The 14835-nt window shown below is 39.0% G+C and overlaps 1 protein-coding gene across 2 annotated transcripts in view; it reads left to right on the top strand.

The window, feature by feature from the left end:
- THRB (thyroid hormone receptor beta) overlaps positions 1–14835 on the top strand; it is a 161739-nt gene that overhangs the window by 65155 nt on the left and 81749 nt on the right. The window contains exon 1 of one of the 2 annotated variants that reach the window (XM_027675402.1): positions 9364–9382. The exons of the other annotated variant lie outside the window; for it this stretch is intronic. The gene's annotated coding sequence lies outside the window, so the exon portion shown is untranslated. Of the gene's footprint in view, positions 1–9363; positions 9383–14835 lie in introns of those variants that run through there. 2 annotated transcript variants of the gene reach the window in all.

Here is a 14835-nt window from a genome sequence, read left to right as displayed (position 1 = left end):
ACTAACAAGTCATCAAGTATAATAAATGAAACACTCGTACAAACATTCTGCTTACCATTTCTATGCTCAGAAAGGTTTGATTTTTTTATTGCTTCTCTCAGCCATTATATAATGACCCAGCATTTCTGCTGCTGAACAAGATTGATTTGTTTTGGAAAACTGATGATACTAATTATTCTACCTGAGCTGTTTTCTTGTATCTCTGCCCAGTCCGTGTGTTGTTGATACCAGGGTACGGTTCCAAGCCTTAGGTGCCTGAACTGATTGCAGTAAATCTCACTGAATCACAGAATCTGGTGAGTTGGAAGGGACCCACAAGGATCATTGAGTCCAACTCCTGGCCTTGCACAGGACCATCCCCACGAGTCACACTACGTGCCCGAGAGTATTGTCCAAACTCTTCTTGAACTCTGTCAGGCTTGGTGCTGTGACCACTTCCCTGGGGAGCCTGTTCCAGTGCCCAAACGCTCTCTGGGTGAAAAACATCTTTCTAATATTCAACCTAAAATGTCCCCTGACACAACCTCAGGCCATTCCCTCAGATCCTGTCACTGGTCACCGCAGAGAAGAGACCAGTGTCTGCCCCTCCTCTTCCCCTCATGAACCTCAGCACATGGGTGCAGTATGCAGTGGATGTTATACTTGTAGTATCCTGGACCTTATTTGTATAATAGTATTGGAGGTTTATGCCCTATAGATTGAGTATGAGTGCAATGAATGAAGAATTGGATGGGAGTTGAATTAGTTGTTCAAATACTAGCTTTCAACTGAAGCTGGATTGAAATTACCCTGTTTCTCATTTAGAACTTGAAGAGTTTTTAGAAACCTAAACTAAACAGAAACAGGATCTAGATTTACCATCTGGTAAATGGAGAACAATCCTATGCTTTTGGCAACATCCACTGCATATATTCTCCGTAGTAATATGACAAATGTAAAAACAGTTTATCGCCATATATTAATGTCTTGTTCTTGAATGGATACAACCTCTAGGTTACACGACATGTATAAAAACAGTGATGTGGACATCAAATATGACAGATTAAGGAAGGAACAACACAGGTTTTATTGATGATATCTCCATATTATCCGTATTTAGAAAGAATTGCACTGGGTTTTGTCAGTGTGAAATACATGCAGTGTTAGCAAGACCATTCATGCCAGCCCTGCCTTGTGATTTTTTTCAGTGATGATGCACACCATTTTGTCCCAGAAGGGAAAGAAGTTAATTAAGTCCTTTACAAATACATGTGAAATACTCAATCAATAAAATCTTGTAAGAGTGCTGCTTAAGGTTATAGTCTTCATATGTCAGCCTCAGAAGAAAATTCCGATTACAATCCCCACGCGATGAGTGGTTTACGTTATGTGCACAGTACAGGTATCATAATAGCTTTCCTTCTCTTGATATATTGGTAATTTACTGAATAGTGGCATGAGGTAGTGATTTCTTTTACGGCTGTCTAAGATCATGGTATAGTGTTAATGCTTCATATTCTTCAGACTGAAATGGTTTGGATGCCTTCTCTGTTTTACTGAGATCTGGTGCTGTATTTAAATGTATTTTACCTTACTGATTTATCAGCTTTTCATAACCATGTCTGAATTGTCTCAAATACCCTCCTATCCCAAATCATTCTACCTGTTATAGTCCCTCAGACACCAAGTCCTCACAGCTGCCTGTCCTGTATGATTGTCTGTGCTTTTATTCTCTGATGAAGGGGTAATTAGAGAACAATGATTTAGCCTCTGTGTTGACATACACTTAAAACTTACTACAATACTCTTTCATCTGCTGCCATTGTCTTATCCAAGTATTGTAAGTATCTCTTGTTTCTTTCCAGTTAACTTTCTAGCTCTCTCAGAGGTGAATTGCTGTGTCCATTAGCCATATAAAACATTGTTGTCTGGGGGGGGGGGAGGGGGGAAGAAGAGTTATTTCTTTTAGTCAGCGTAGTGTGGGAATTTGGAGAGACAGAATGTAATTAATTATCAAGCTTGAATTTTGGCCAAGGTTCTATTAGACTGAGAGTTACAGTTTATGAATTTCTTTCATTCTTGTGATGATAGGAGGAGCAGGAGGAAGACAAGAGAGTCGGATTTTATGCAAACATAGAGAGTTTGGAGTCTTGCTGTGGCAATGTATTTCAGTTGTCACCATATTAAGCTGGACTGCTTTATGTGGCTGTAGCAGGAGGATGGGGGGTAAAAATGATAGCACAGCTTCAAATGAAATTGTTTGCAGGGGAAAAAATGGTTAATTATACATAAATCAAGCTCACTAAAACCAACCAGAGCATGAAAGAGCTACAGTGCATGCCCTCTGCCTTTCACATTCTCTTTCCGATTCACTTGGTGCTTTGTGTTGCTTTTCTGAGGCAATTCTTTTCTCTTTATGTGCACCAACACACATTTTGTCATAGTTTGTTGATGGTGACTTTTGGGCTAGATCTAGCGAGTTTCTAATAGGCAGTTTAGCAATTAGATCAAATATAAATCAAGAAGTTGCTGTATATGTTATATTTTAATTCCTCTACTATGTCTAGAGTTAGTTTTGTAGGGAAGAAATAATCACAGTTACAAGTATTAAGACTGAGTGCATCCAAAATTGAGGGGGAGGAGAACCTATGTGTCCACCAAGGCCACTTTTCTGCCACATTATTGGGAGCATAAGCCACATCAGGCAGTACTACTGGAGATAGTTTTATACAATGGAGAAATGGACCTGGAGAGTAGATCATGTGTCTTTGACAAATACATCTCTTGTGAAGTTCCACTTGTATTCCTTTTCGTCGCCAAAATTCTTCAAATGTTAACTAATAGTTTATACTACAATGATGGAAGAAAATTATTCAAGGTCCTAACTTTTCTGAATCTCTTGTTTTTTGTGTATTTGTCTTCTTAAATGCACAGTATGTAAAGTCCCAATATGTCTGTATTCTTAAATAATAAGAAAATAGTAATTCACCAAAAATGAGATTTGTTTTTCTTCTATCTAAGGAAATGCTTGCATTCTGAAAAGGTTGCAGTGCTGTGCTGTGTAATGGTTCCATCATGCTTGTAAAACAAAATGTACTTCATCCTGTTAAAATTAGAACTACTTAAGAGATGCTGCACTTATTATGAAATTGCAAATCTTTTTTCTCCCGGGAGAAGCTGATTTTCTTTGCTGAAGGAAAGTTAGCATTAATAAGCACATAATCCATGAAAATAGTGTTGTCATAAATGAGTATTGAAATTTCTGTCTCTGGGAATAAATAGTATTGTAGGGGGTAGGAAGAAAAGCAGTGTTCAAGTGCACAGTTATCATTGCTTTTCATCTTCTGCCTTTAAGACTAATTCATCACATAATCAACTAGTTATGAAAAGTGGAATTCACTGCTGAAATGAGAACAGCTGAACTGCATAAAAAGTGAGCTGACGATTGAAAGAAAAAAGAATCTGTATATTTCTAAGACTAATTTTTGGATACAACCTTGAACCCCCAGTCAAAGAAAATTTCTGCCTTACTTTGTTCCATTTCGACTCTGGACTGTGGTGTAGTTGCACGTGCAATGCCCTCTCTATATTGAGCAACAAACACAAGAAAGGTCAATGATTAACCAACACTTGGCTACAGATCAAAAATCCCTGCAAAACATCAGAAATTCTCCTGTGCTGAGGCAGATTTCCCATCCCACTTTCTGCCTGCAGAGGACAGCAGTTCAGGACTGCCCTATCCTTGCTGCTGCCGTCTGGCAGGGTGACCCTGAGGGCTGGCATGTCACAGCTGTGGTGGAGCAAACACACCGGAGCTTGGTCTGAGCTATAGCTGCTCCGAAGGCAGAGACATGGGGATTTTGCCCCCACAGACTCTCTGCTGCTAGTACAACTGGGTAATAGGTGCCTAAGGAGGTGTGCACCAGCCTACACAGGAGCTATAGAGTAAACACAGTGTTTGACCTTCCAAAGGGTTTTGTTTTAATGTTTTGTTCTCAGTCATTATTTGTAGCTCCCATGTCCTTTCCCCAGGACTGATGAAATGAAGTTGCGTATAGCTGGATTTGTAAGGAAATTGGAAAGATTTTCCAAGGCATGTTTCCTTAAAAGACACAGTAAGAACTATCCAGCTGATTGCTGTTGGAGGCACTTCAAATCATGCTTCTCATTTTTTTATATATGCATTTCTAATCATGGAAACAGGAGTGTATTTTTATATATGCTTTAAAAAGAGGGATCTTCTCCTGATAAACGGGTTTATTTCTGACTGCAGTTGTGGGTATGCTTGGTGTCTCAATAACAGTATACCTGCATGGAGCGGCCTAAATATTTAGGAGCAGCATGTTATAGTCAGTATCTGAGAACATTAGCTTTGCATTGTACATTTCTGAGTTATCAAGGTATTATATCCTTTTAATTGCATTTTATTCTTACTTAAGTGCTGCACACACATAACACACAGAGTTTGCAAAGTCAGGCACTGTACTCCACCCGTGACCTTGTCTGGCTGGTTTTTTTCATTATAAACTCATTATCCAGGTCACTTCAGTCAGCTAAATCCTCTTCTTTTTAACCTCTTCTTCATGGGATTCTACTCTCTTCTTCTGCATAAGTGGTCTGTATGGGCCAGATGTACCTCCTTTCTCCTCCTCTTTCCAGCAGGTTTTCCCTGACCTCCATCCCGGGCTGCAGGATGGGCAGCAGCAATGGCAGGGGGATGGCGCTTGTCACTGGTACCCGGCATTAAACCAAATAACCAGCACCTCTCACAAATTTGCAAAGGTTCAGAGTGTTATCAGATTTGAACTGGTTTTAATTGGCCTAGCAAGAGCCACTTCCGTGACTAAAATGCACTTTCTGCCTGTTTGAAAGAAGAGGGATATTTGAATTCTTGAAGGAGGAGGTACCAGGTACCTCTTTCTCATGTGTGAAACGATGTCTTTTTTTTTCCTGGCTTTTATCTTAGAAATAATTAAACCATTTTGGTTAATGTAAAAAAAAAAAATAGCCTGAAGCACACATCCAACATGGAAAGTTTCAGCCCAAAATATTAGTCTGACAAAATTATAAGCAAGTGAAAATCAGATTTTGTAGGAAGTACTGGATAATCCTTAGTAACAGTCTATGTCACAGTTCCCACCTGTGTGTATTGAATTCGCAAGGACACTTTCTTTTCAATATGCATGGAACTTGCACACACTCTCATCCAGTGTATTCTGCTGAAATGCATATCACTTAATTAAATAATCCACTTAATGTGCATAAGAATCAGTCTATCTAAATGTGACTGCAGCTAATCGCATGTGTTGTTAAACCTGTTAATTGCTTATCATCTGTTTGCATAGATTGCGTTTTATAACAGCAAATGGAGGACCAACTGCTCAGTTATCCTTTATAACTGTTCCTATTAGACATGTTTGAATAATTAGAAAATTTTTGCCCGTGTTCAAAAATGTACAGTGAATTTATCATATAAAAGCTCAGTAATTGAAATGCTATTGTGACGTATAAAGCTGTCTAGCAATTAATGGTTCAGAAAAACAATAAGTTAGTGGAAAGCCTTCAGTCTTCATTCTTCTAATACATGGTTTTGTTTATTTCCATACCACGTTGTTCGCAGTGGGAGTCAAAGGAAGCCTTTGGCTGAATATTCTCTACCCTTAGCTAAGAGACTCTGTTCTATTTTCAGTACATTTGCCTCACATAATCACTCACTGTTAATTTCAAAAAGCCTTTGATATTTCTGTGTGTGTGTGTCCTAAACAATAAGCTGATCCATTATGCAGCGTGATTTATTGCCTTCTGACCTTACACACAGCTTTTTCTTGTGGAAAACAGCTTATGAATCTGGGTGTTAACTGCAACTTGAGCACAGATAACTTTCTTCCTGTGTACAGTACCTGCATTCCTAGGCAAGGTCAGTGATCTGGTCAAGTGAGGCTTGTTTGTTTGGATGGCCTCTCTTGCCCATATTCTTTATAATAATTTTTTTCCTATAATGAGGTATGCTTCCCAAACCAACTCAGTCCCTGTGGAGAAGTCTTGGTATTTACTGTGACTGTGGGTTGGCGATGTAGTGCATCTAGCCTTTGTACTCCTAGGACCAGACTGAAAATGCCAGTGTGCTATGGAAAAGCAGCAGTAAACATGAACACCTTTCCTTCAGCTTGTTTGTTTTGATGGGTTCACGTTGTGCCACCAGAACAGGTCTGGTGTTGGGTATGCTGGGGCAGGAAGGCTGAACCTTCCCAGGGAGACACAAAGAAGGAAGGTGGTGTGCAGAGAGCATTGCCTTAAAGCTTATAATTTTCAGAGGAGCTGTCTGCAGGAATGCTGTAGGCGTGGAGGAATGATGATCTGAGGAGGTTGCTCTGGCTGCACCCTGGGATGTATACCCATTTATGGGAAGAATCTTCTCACAATGCTATAGGTAGAGCTGTGTAAATTTGAATGGACCAGCATTAAAAAGTTGGATTTTGGAATTTGAGTACAGGAATCTCTGCTGCTTAGTTCTCTGGTAGATACATTGGATACTTGCTGCTTAAGGGACACAGGAGGGAAAGGGTTAAAAGAAAAAGAGTAAGCAAAGCATTTTGAAATTCAGAGTATGTGCATAGCACATATGATCAAAGCCTGCTAGAAACCTTTTGTGAGAGAAAGAATGTGCAGTTAAAATGGTAATTTGTTGTTCAGGCAAGTTCTTTTGGAAGAAGGAAGGTGGTTGACTGAATATCCAGGTGATCACGGTGAGAATGGCAGTGGTTACTTTTCTGGACCTCCTCACTCTCATGGCTTGGCCACTTTTTCCTCCTCTGTCAGTCTTTTCAAGGTGGGCAGAGCCAAGGAGGATTTTGCTGCAGTATGATGGCACCATGCCTTGCAGTCAGTTCCAGTGTAAGGGGAAATAATAGAAAAAATAACAAGAAGGAGGCAGTGGTGGGGCAGGGAGACAAGAAAAGAGTACAGTGGTAATGCCCTGTTCTGTGGAAATGAAGGATGATCATACATTGGAGAAAAACTGGCTCTCATATGCATAGGGATCTGTACCACACATGCTGATGTGCTGATCATGACCGGTGACCTCATCCATGTGCAGGCCTGGATATTGCAGTGATTAAGGTTTGCCTGCCAAGGACTGACTGGAGGAAAGTGAAGACTGGCTGTTTTTGGCAGAGAATCCCCACTCTTTGTGGAGTCACTTGGAGTCTTGTGAAGGCCATGAATCTTACAGTCTTTTCTTTGCAGGGCTTTAAAGGTGGATGGCAGATGAAATAAGTTCATCCACTGGTTATTTCATTCCTCAAATAAATCTGCTTTCTATTTGTGCCTGCATGAGCTCACTGATTTGCATTCTTGTAATGTGCTCTCTCTTTCTCTTTTCTTTTATTTTTCCTGGACTATCTTAGTGTAGAGTCCCCCAAATCCAATACCCGACTAAGTTTGTTGAGACACAGAGGAATGGTGATACCTGTTCCATATGCAGGGTGATGGGAATGTCAGCACTTCCTTGGAAAGGGTTGTGACAGTCTGGATGAGCAAGAGTGTAGGATGAAGCCTCTGTCACTGCAGGTGCTCTCAGCTGGATGCAGGGTCATCAAGACGTTTTAACTGAACTAGGACTTGGTCTGTAACTCAGCATTTCCAGGCAGGGAAAGGCATGCTAACAAAACCGCTCTTTCCCAGCAGTGCTACTCAGCCCTTTCCAGGTCATGCCAAGTCCTCATTAACATCTTATGCCCACTCTTGACATAGTTCGAGGATGGCAGTGGTTGGTATTTCCACTTAGAGTGACTGATTTTTAGGTTCCTTTCATAGTTCTGCATCTAGAAGCCTGGCTACAGCACACTGTAAGTATATATGAAATTTTCCTGTGGTCCCCACAGCTCTGCAGTAAAGGTGGAACTGCAGAATCCCAAGAGACAGAGAATTTTCCCATAAATTCTTTTCCCTGTCTGTTTTCAAAATAACTGAGGATGGATGAGGGGGAAGATGATGAGAATGAATAGCATAATAAAACTCCCCTGTTGCATGACTCCCAATTTTCAAAGGATGTTTGTAAAAATCGCTGTTGCTTTTCTTCAAGCTGCTGGGGGCACAAGTCTTTAGTCAATTAAATTCTCATTTTTGGATTTTTTTTTTAAGCAAGGCTTCTTAAATGTCTTTCTGCTGTTACATGTGTCTGGTGTCATTTTGCTAGCTAAAATAATTGGATAAGTTTTTCGTATTTTGGGTATATACTAGATAAGCAAATAATAATGGGAAACATGAAAATATGGTTCATATTAGGAATTAAAAGTTGATGTAATCTGAAAGTAAGCCACGAGTTTGAATTGTTTGACTAGTTTAGTTCATGCAACTGCAAAAGTAATTGAAAGGAAACATAAGTACATGTGACTTTCCAGATACAACATTTCGTTATTCCGGATAAAGTAAAATATCATCTAAAATTATGTATTTCTTTTTGTGATAATCCTTTGCAGTCTTAGGAGGGCAATCAAGATAAAATAAGATCTGTGAACTGCCATTTTCCTCATGAGCTGTAAAAAACTTACTCTGGTAATTTGTTCTTGAGTAGGTGTTGGCTGTTCTTATTGTAGTCCTAATTTTCATTTTGAATAGAGATATTAATCTGGAAAGCTGTACTTGATTGTGTTTCAAAAAAAACCCCAAAAAACAACCAGCTGGTGTAATATCTATAGGCCAGATAGGAATAATTTTATCTAAAGTTACTAGCTTCTTTAATAACATGTCGTCCCTCCTTCTCGGTGTAGTTTATCCCACTACTTTTTTCATCCATTTCAACTCCACTGAGGGCTGGTATCCTGAGAAGACCTCCATTCATTGTGTTTTGTGTCTGACCTCCCAACAGTAGTACTTGTTTACCTAGAGAGATAATTGTTTTCTGGAGAGCATCCAGCTGATAACTTACTTTTTCATTAGAGCCCTTTTTCCTATTAGTTATCTCCTGTTAGTTGATCTGTGCCATTTGATAAAACTAATTAGGTAATAAAAGACTATTTCTGAGCTCCTCCCTTTAATTTTGGCATGGTGAAATGTAATTCTTGGCTCCTTGCTCTTTCCACATAAAGACAGCCTTCAGTTGACAAACAACATTAATCCAAAAGAAAACAATGCAGTTCACGCATCCTTTCTTGATATATCCCTGTGCCAGAATAAAATAGTTCCTAACAAATTATTTGTACCAAAGATAGTGACATAACCCTGGCTCTGTTTTAGCGTTTTGCAAATGTTTGCAGAGCTTCTCAAGAGGCCAGGCTAAAAATACTCAATGAAGCCATTCAGAATTCTACTAAAAGCATTTTGTTTCCTAGGACTTTCCTCCCTTCTGAAAATGCCCCCCCACAGCTGCATGGCATTTATTAGAAGGTGATGCAGGTATAAGGTAGGAAATCACATTTTATATTTTATTTTAAAATTTAGGCTTATTTTCAGGTTTCCTTTTTAGATTATGTAAATTTTTTTAAAAAAGGGATGTCTCAATGGGAGGTAAGTTTATTAGTAGCTTCAAGTTGAAATATACAGTGAAAAAGAGGCTGATCAGATGTGTCACAGTGTGAAAGTTTGAGGTGTCATGAAAAACAGCATTTCAAAGACAAATAGCCAAGAATTGCCATTTCTATATGGACAATGGCCTCTGCTGCACCCTAATGAGCTAGAAATTGCCCAAGGACTCTGGTGGATTTTTTTTCTTGATTGCTGCACCCCAGAACAAGGAAGGCTTCAAAGTATACGTTGCAGTATGTAATCTGCTCTGCTCAGATACGAGATCTGTAGAAATCTCTGTAGTCGTTTACTATTCAGCCTAGAGAAAATCTATCAGAGCCAGTGAAGTTAGACTAACAAAAGGATCCCATCAGTATCTCTCCTGTGTTTTTCACACAGGAAGGTCATCTCTCTTAAAATAAGAGTAGCCTCTGCCTGTTCATTGTTCAGTGTTAAATGCAACCAGCGCTTTGGTCAGGTCTGAAGAACTGCTTTGATATTAGTTGCATATTTACTGTGTGTTTTATTTACTTCCATGTTAGAAATATCTTCTATTGGGATGTTAATGTTGTGCTTGTAGAGATTTGGAGTATACATCTTCAGGGATGCAAGAGCCCCAAAATAGCAGTGTGTGAAATTTTAAAATCAGTGGTATGATAAACTCAGATAGTACCAGAGTGTGTTTATAAGTGAGTCGTGTGATAAATAAATGATGGAAGTGATAGTGAGAGGCAGTTATAGCAGTAAGAAGGGACTGTTTTAAAATGAAAGAAAAATTGAAGTTTGTACTTTCTATTGTCCTGATTAGATTCAGAAAAGGTTTTGACTTTGCTTTCTGCCCCTGAACGTTTTTTCTTATCTTTTCTAGATGCACTTACAGCCAACAGTGACTTGTGGGTATTCAGCTTAGATGCCCAAAATGGTTATTATCCTCTGGAGCTGCTGTTTTTCCTAACAGGAACACTCCTGAGATATTGCAGTTTATAACCTATGATAATGTTAACTAAAATTTTTGGCTATTTTGACTATCATACCTTGTATCTCAGGCAGAGTTAATTCTGGATTTCTAGCATTAAACATAAAGCTTTCCAAGCAAATGCCAGTTACCACTGCAAGGGAATTGAAAGCATGGACTAGCCTGCCATTTTGTCAAATCTGATAATTACTTTTCACACATAAGCAGCTCTGGAAGTCCAGACTACCAAGCCTGTTTGTCCTGTGTGCTTTTCTTTAATGCACTGCTCCCTTTCACTTCATATAGTTTCTTAGCCCTCTTGGCCAAAATTCAGTGCCACAAGAAACCCCTGTCAAAGCCTTGCATGAATTGTTCCAGTGCTGTGCTTAGTGCTGCATCAGTGAATTGTATCCTACGTGGCGTGATTTACACCTTACTGTGAACAAATTCTCCAGGATTATAGATTTGCTAAGAGATAGTGTCGAGAGTCTCTGTATTTATAGGCAGCTCTATGGTGCCCATCAGCATGGCACTCATTTTCCCACAGGATCCTTTCCCAGCCTGGACTCTGTAATGCCTGCCCCTGTTATAAATGAAGATGTGGAGCAGTGCCAGAGTTGCTCTTGCCAGCAGGGTTATGGGCTCATTTTGGCCTAACCCCAGAACAAGGGCAACAGATAAGGAACAGAGGAGACTACAGCCTAGTTCTGAATGGAGTGGCTGTTGGTTTCTCTGTCTCGGCTCAGTGTTTAGCTGTGGTCTCTGCACAGCTGTAAAGATCTGGTCCATGGGAAGGGAGAGAGACTGCTTGGCTCATACTGCTGCAGTCCTGTCCTAGGCACTGCAAAAACAAATGTGGAGGTGCTGCTGAGCAGGAGCACTGCTCTGGGTGTCCTGGCAGGACACAGCATAGCATCTCTACTGGTTTTTCGACTGGACAGGGTGAAAGAACTCCCCTGCCTGCTTCCTCTGTGTGCTGCCAACAAATGCTGCTTGTACAACTGAAGAGAGAAGCAAACCTTTCCAACCCCACCCTCACATGTAAAGACAATGCACTTCAATATAACATGTCCTTTTCATTGCTTATTAAAACAAAGCCATTAACATACAGTGGATTAAACCATTAATATTCACAACTCGTATAGGGTCCACAAACCCTATCTATATATGAGATTAAGAGTGCAGAGCTGTAGGTGTTATCAGTGAACAAGGAGATCTGTGTCTTTACTAGCTAACAGCCATGCAGTTGCAGGATTTTTTCTGTAGTAGGGGTTGCTGTTGTCACACCAGATTCTTTTCAGGTTCGACCACATTGTGCTTAGGTGAGACAATTATTGTTTTGTTGGAATTTTTTTTTTTTGAATGAACACATCAGAGAAATGCCTGAACCCATCTGAAGATTTTAAGGGGAAAACCCCACCCTATTTCACTGCCATGCTAGTGTGAGCTTTGCTGACAATTCAGTAGGAGATGACATTTTGTGCTTTTGGTGCTAAAAAAAAAAATGTTTTCTGATGTATACCAAAGTTACATGGAATACATATAAGAGCTAAAATTGAGTATACCTCTTGCAAAGGAGAATTAAAATTGGAAGGAAAATACACTAAATTGTGGTGTAAGTGGGTTGGGGGAGTGACTTTCTTCTATGCAAAATTTAAGATAAAAGATAAAAAATGCTAAAAGCTAATAGCAGCTAGCACTGGTAAACAGTATTTGTCTTCAAAGAACCATAGGGATTTTCATGAATTTCAAAAGATCCATAAGTGGAAGAGATGATTTGGCTTGACTTGCAGATACTGCAGTCAAAGTTAAGAAGTAGCTGTCCGTAGCAGAGCCAAAATGAAATCTGACTCAAGAATTCCTGATTTTTCCCCATGTTGTCCAGTTGCTTGATTGTCAAGGCAGACTGTCACAAAATTGTCAGGAAGGTCTGCAAGTTGTTCTTGATTTTTTGGGGTTTTTTTAGCAGTTAGATACTTTGGTTTTGACTGATTTGGTTGTAACAGACAACGTTTGTACTGCAGATGCATAAAAGTGGTTTGAGCATGTCTGCTTCTGAATATATTTTATTTTTAGAAACTGCAGAATTTTCCCCTGTTCTTACCATTTCCTGTGGTTTTATTCTGGAGCATGATGGATGAAGAAGGCTATTTGTGTGATTAAGGTATGAGAATAGAAACTGTAGGTCCTGGGTTTACAGTTGCAAGTCAGATGTGATGGCCAGTCCCTTAAACATAGTAGCAACAAATGAACTTCTTTATCTATAAAAGAATATTTGTATTATTAGAAGTATGTGGGAGAGGTGAGGCTGCATTAAGATTTTAAAATCCCTGTGGGATCCATGTAGGAAAGCGTCCAAAAGTGACTGTAGAAGTGATATTAAATCAGTGAGAGTGTAGAAACAGTACATTCACCTGTAGTAAGCAGTGAGAGAATGAAGCTAAACAGGAACAAGATGCACTGGAATAAGTGTTAACACATGGAGTTAATTGAGAACAATTAGGTCTGTGTGTAGACAAGATCTACATAGCCCGTTTGAACTGCATGGTATTATGTGAGTAAAGGGTGCAGGATTAGACCTTTTGTTTACAGATTTACCTAATGCTTTAAACTATTTGGATGAATGGTGTTACACAAATGTTAGTCATAATTATTATTTAATTATGACCACATGTTTACTTTGAACATAGTCCTATGCTTAATATGTAGGAAAGCCAGGATAATGTTGCAGCTTCAGTGTGTGAGCTACTGTTTGCCAAGCAGCGTTTTGCTAATGGCTTCTCCTTTCGTGGGATGAAAATGCCACCCTGGACGGTGAAATTGCACCAGTTGTGGTATGTAATAGGCAAATAACTTTCATAAAAATACCTTCAGCTAGAACATTTTGAAACATGCATCTGAGATAGAATGCTAACTTATTAAAATTAATGCTATTAAATGTGCTGCTTGTGTATCATTTCAAAATACCTGAGATGCCAGTATTTCATTTTGGTTCCATTGAGAGAGCAGAAAGCAAATTTCATGGTATGATTCATAAGATCAGAAGTGCTACAGAATTTCTATAATTCATGTGTTGCTGCTTTAATTTGCATTTAAATGTTTGAACTGTTATAAAATTTTGGATTCTTTAAACTTTAATTTATTTTTTTCACTCCTAAGCAGAACAAAGTTGTTCCTTCTTTGTTTTGAGGTATTCCTTTGATCAGATCTTCCGTTTCGTATACTGTACAAATCTTAAGATAATTTTATGAGTGGCTACAGATACAAGCAAGGAAGAGCTTAGTGGTTTGGTTTTTTTAATCTTTTAATTTTTGTTCTTTTTTTAAGGAACCTGATAAGAAATATAATTCTGAGGGTTGTATAGTATATCCTAGGTTGCAAAAGATGGGATGCTTTCTATCCTATCCTTTTTACTAAGTTAATGAGGTTTTTTAAGTGACTGAAGATAAAGGACAATATGAACCTTTTCTTTAGAATGCTTTTAGTGCTTTGAATGGAGATACCTCAGTTCTTCCGTGTGTGGCATTTTACAATGATTGTCGGTGCTACTGAGAGTGGAAAAAAGACCTCTCTTGAGCACAGGCTGTGCACGTGGACTTCTGTGCGGGATCAACCTCATTAATTCAACAAATATGAGTCTTTCCTTTAACCCAATACAGGAATCTTCCAATTCCTGACTGAGTTACTGAATCCCATATAGTTATTGCAGATCGTGTTTTTCTCGTTGTTTAAAGCACTTGATCTTCCCTGTGGGCCTCCCCTGACACGCCCCTTGGTAGATGAGCTTGTGAACTCTGCTCACCAATATGTAGAAGAAAATCTCTGAGTCTTCTGGTGGCGTCAGGCTTAAGGTCACATGACACTTCCCACGTGCACCAAAAAAGCATGTATTGCTGTACTTCAGTTTTCCTGAACACCTGTTTGCTTTGCTGAGACATGACTTTTCCAATACATTTAAAAAGAAAATTAAAATATTCAACCGTTTAGAATAAGTGTATGTTTTCTAAAACAAAAAGGGGCAACATGCTGATTCCTGCACGAGAGAAGAAACTTTTTTAAAAGTCCTAGGTGTTCAAGATTTACTTAAACTTTCTTTCATATGAATGCCATTCTGTTCTAAATGACTGCTTCTACTTGAAAAGAAAGTATTTTGGTGGAAGTAACTTACATTTTATTTGAAATTATTTCTGAAAGGAAGTTTGGTTTTAAGAAACCATTTCACCCCTTCGATTTATTAATTTGGTGTAGAAATAAAGGTAAAAATAATTTGTGAATGCCGTTTCCTTGAGAGGGCTTGAGTTTTTGCATTCCTTTGCCTTCCCCTGTGTTTTTCCAGCCCTGCCATACGATTGAATGTTTGAATATTGTAGTGTCAACAGCTCCTTGTATTTTCACTT

This window comes from Neopelma chrysocephalum, unplaced genomic scaffold, assembly GCF_003984885.1.
Source record: "Neopelma chrysocephalum unplaced genomic scaffold, ASM398488v2 Primary Assembly neopelma1_26, whole genome shotgun sequence".
NCBI classification, from domain to species: Eukaryota; Metazoa; Chordata; class Aves; order Passeriformes; family Pipridae; genus Neopelma; species Neopelma chrysocephalum.
The sequence above is the reverse complement of the archived record's forward strand: the minus strand, read 5'-3'. Positions and strand labels throughout refer to the sequence as shown.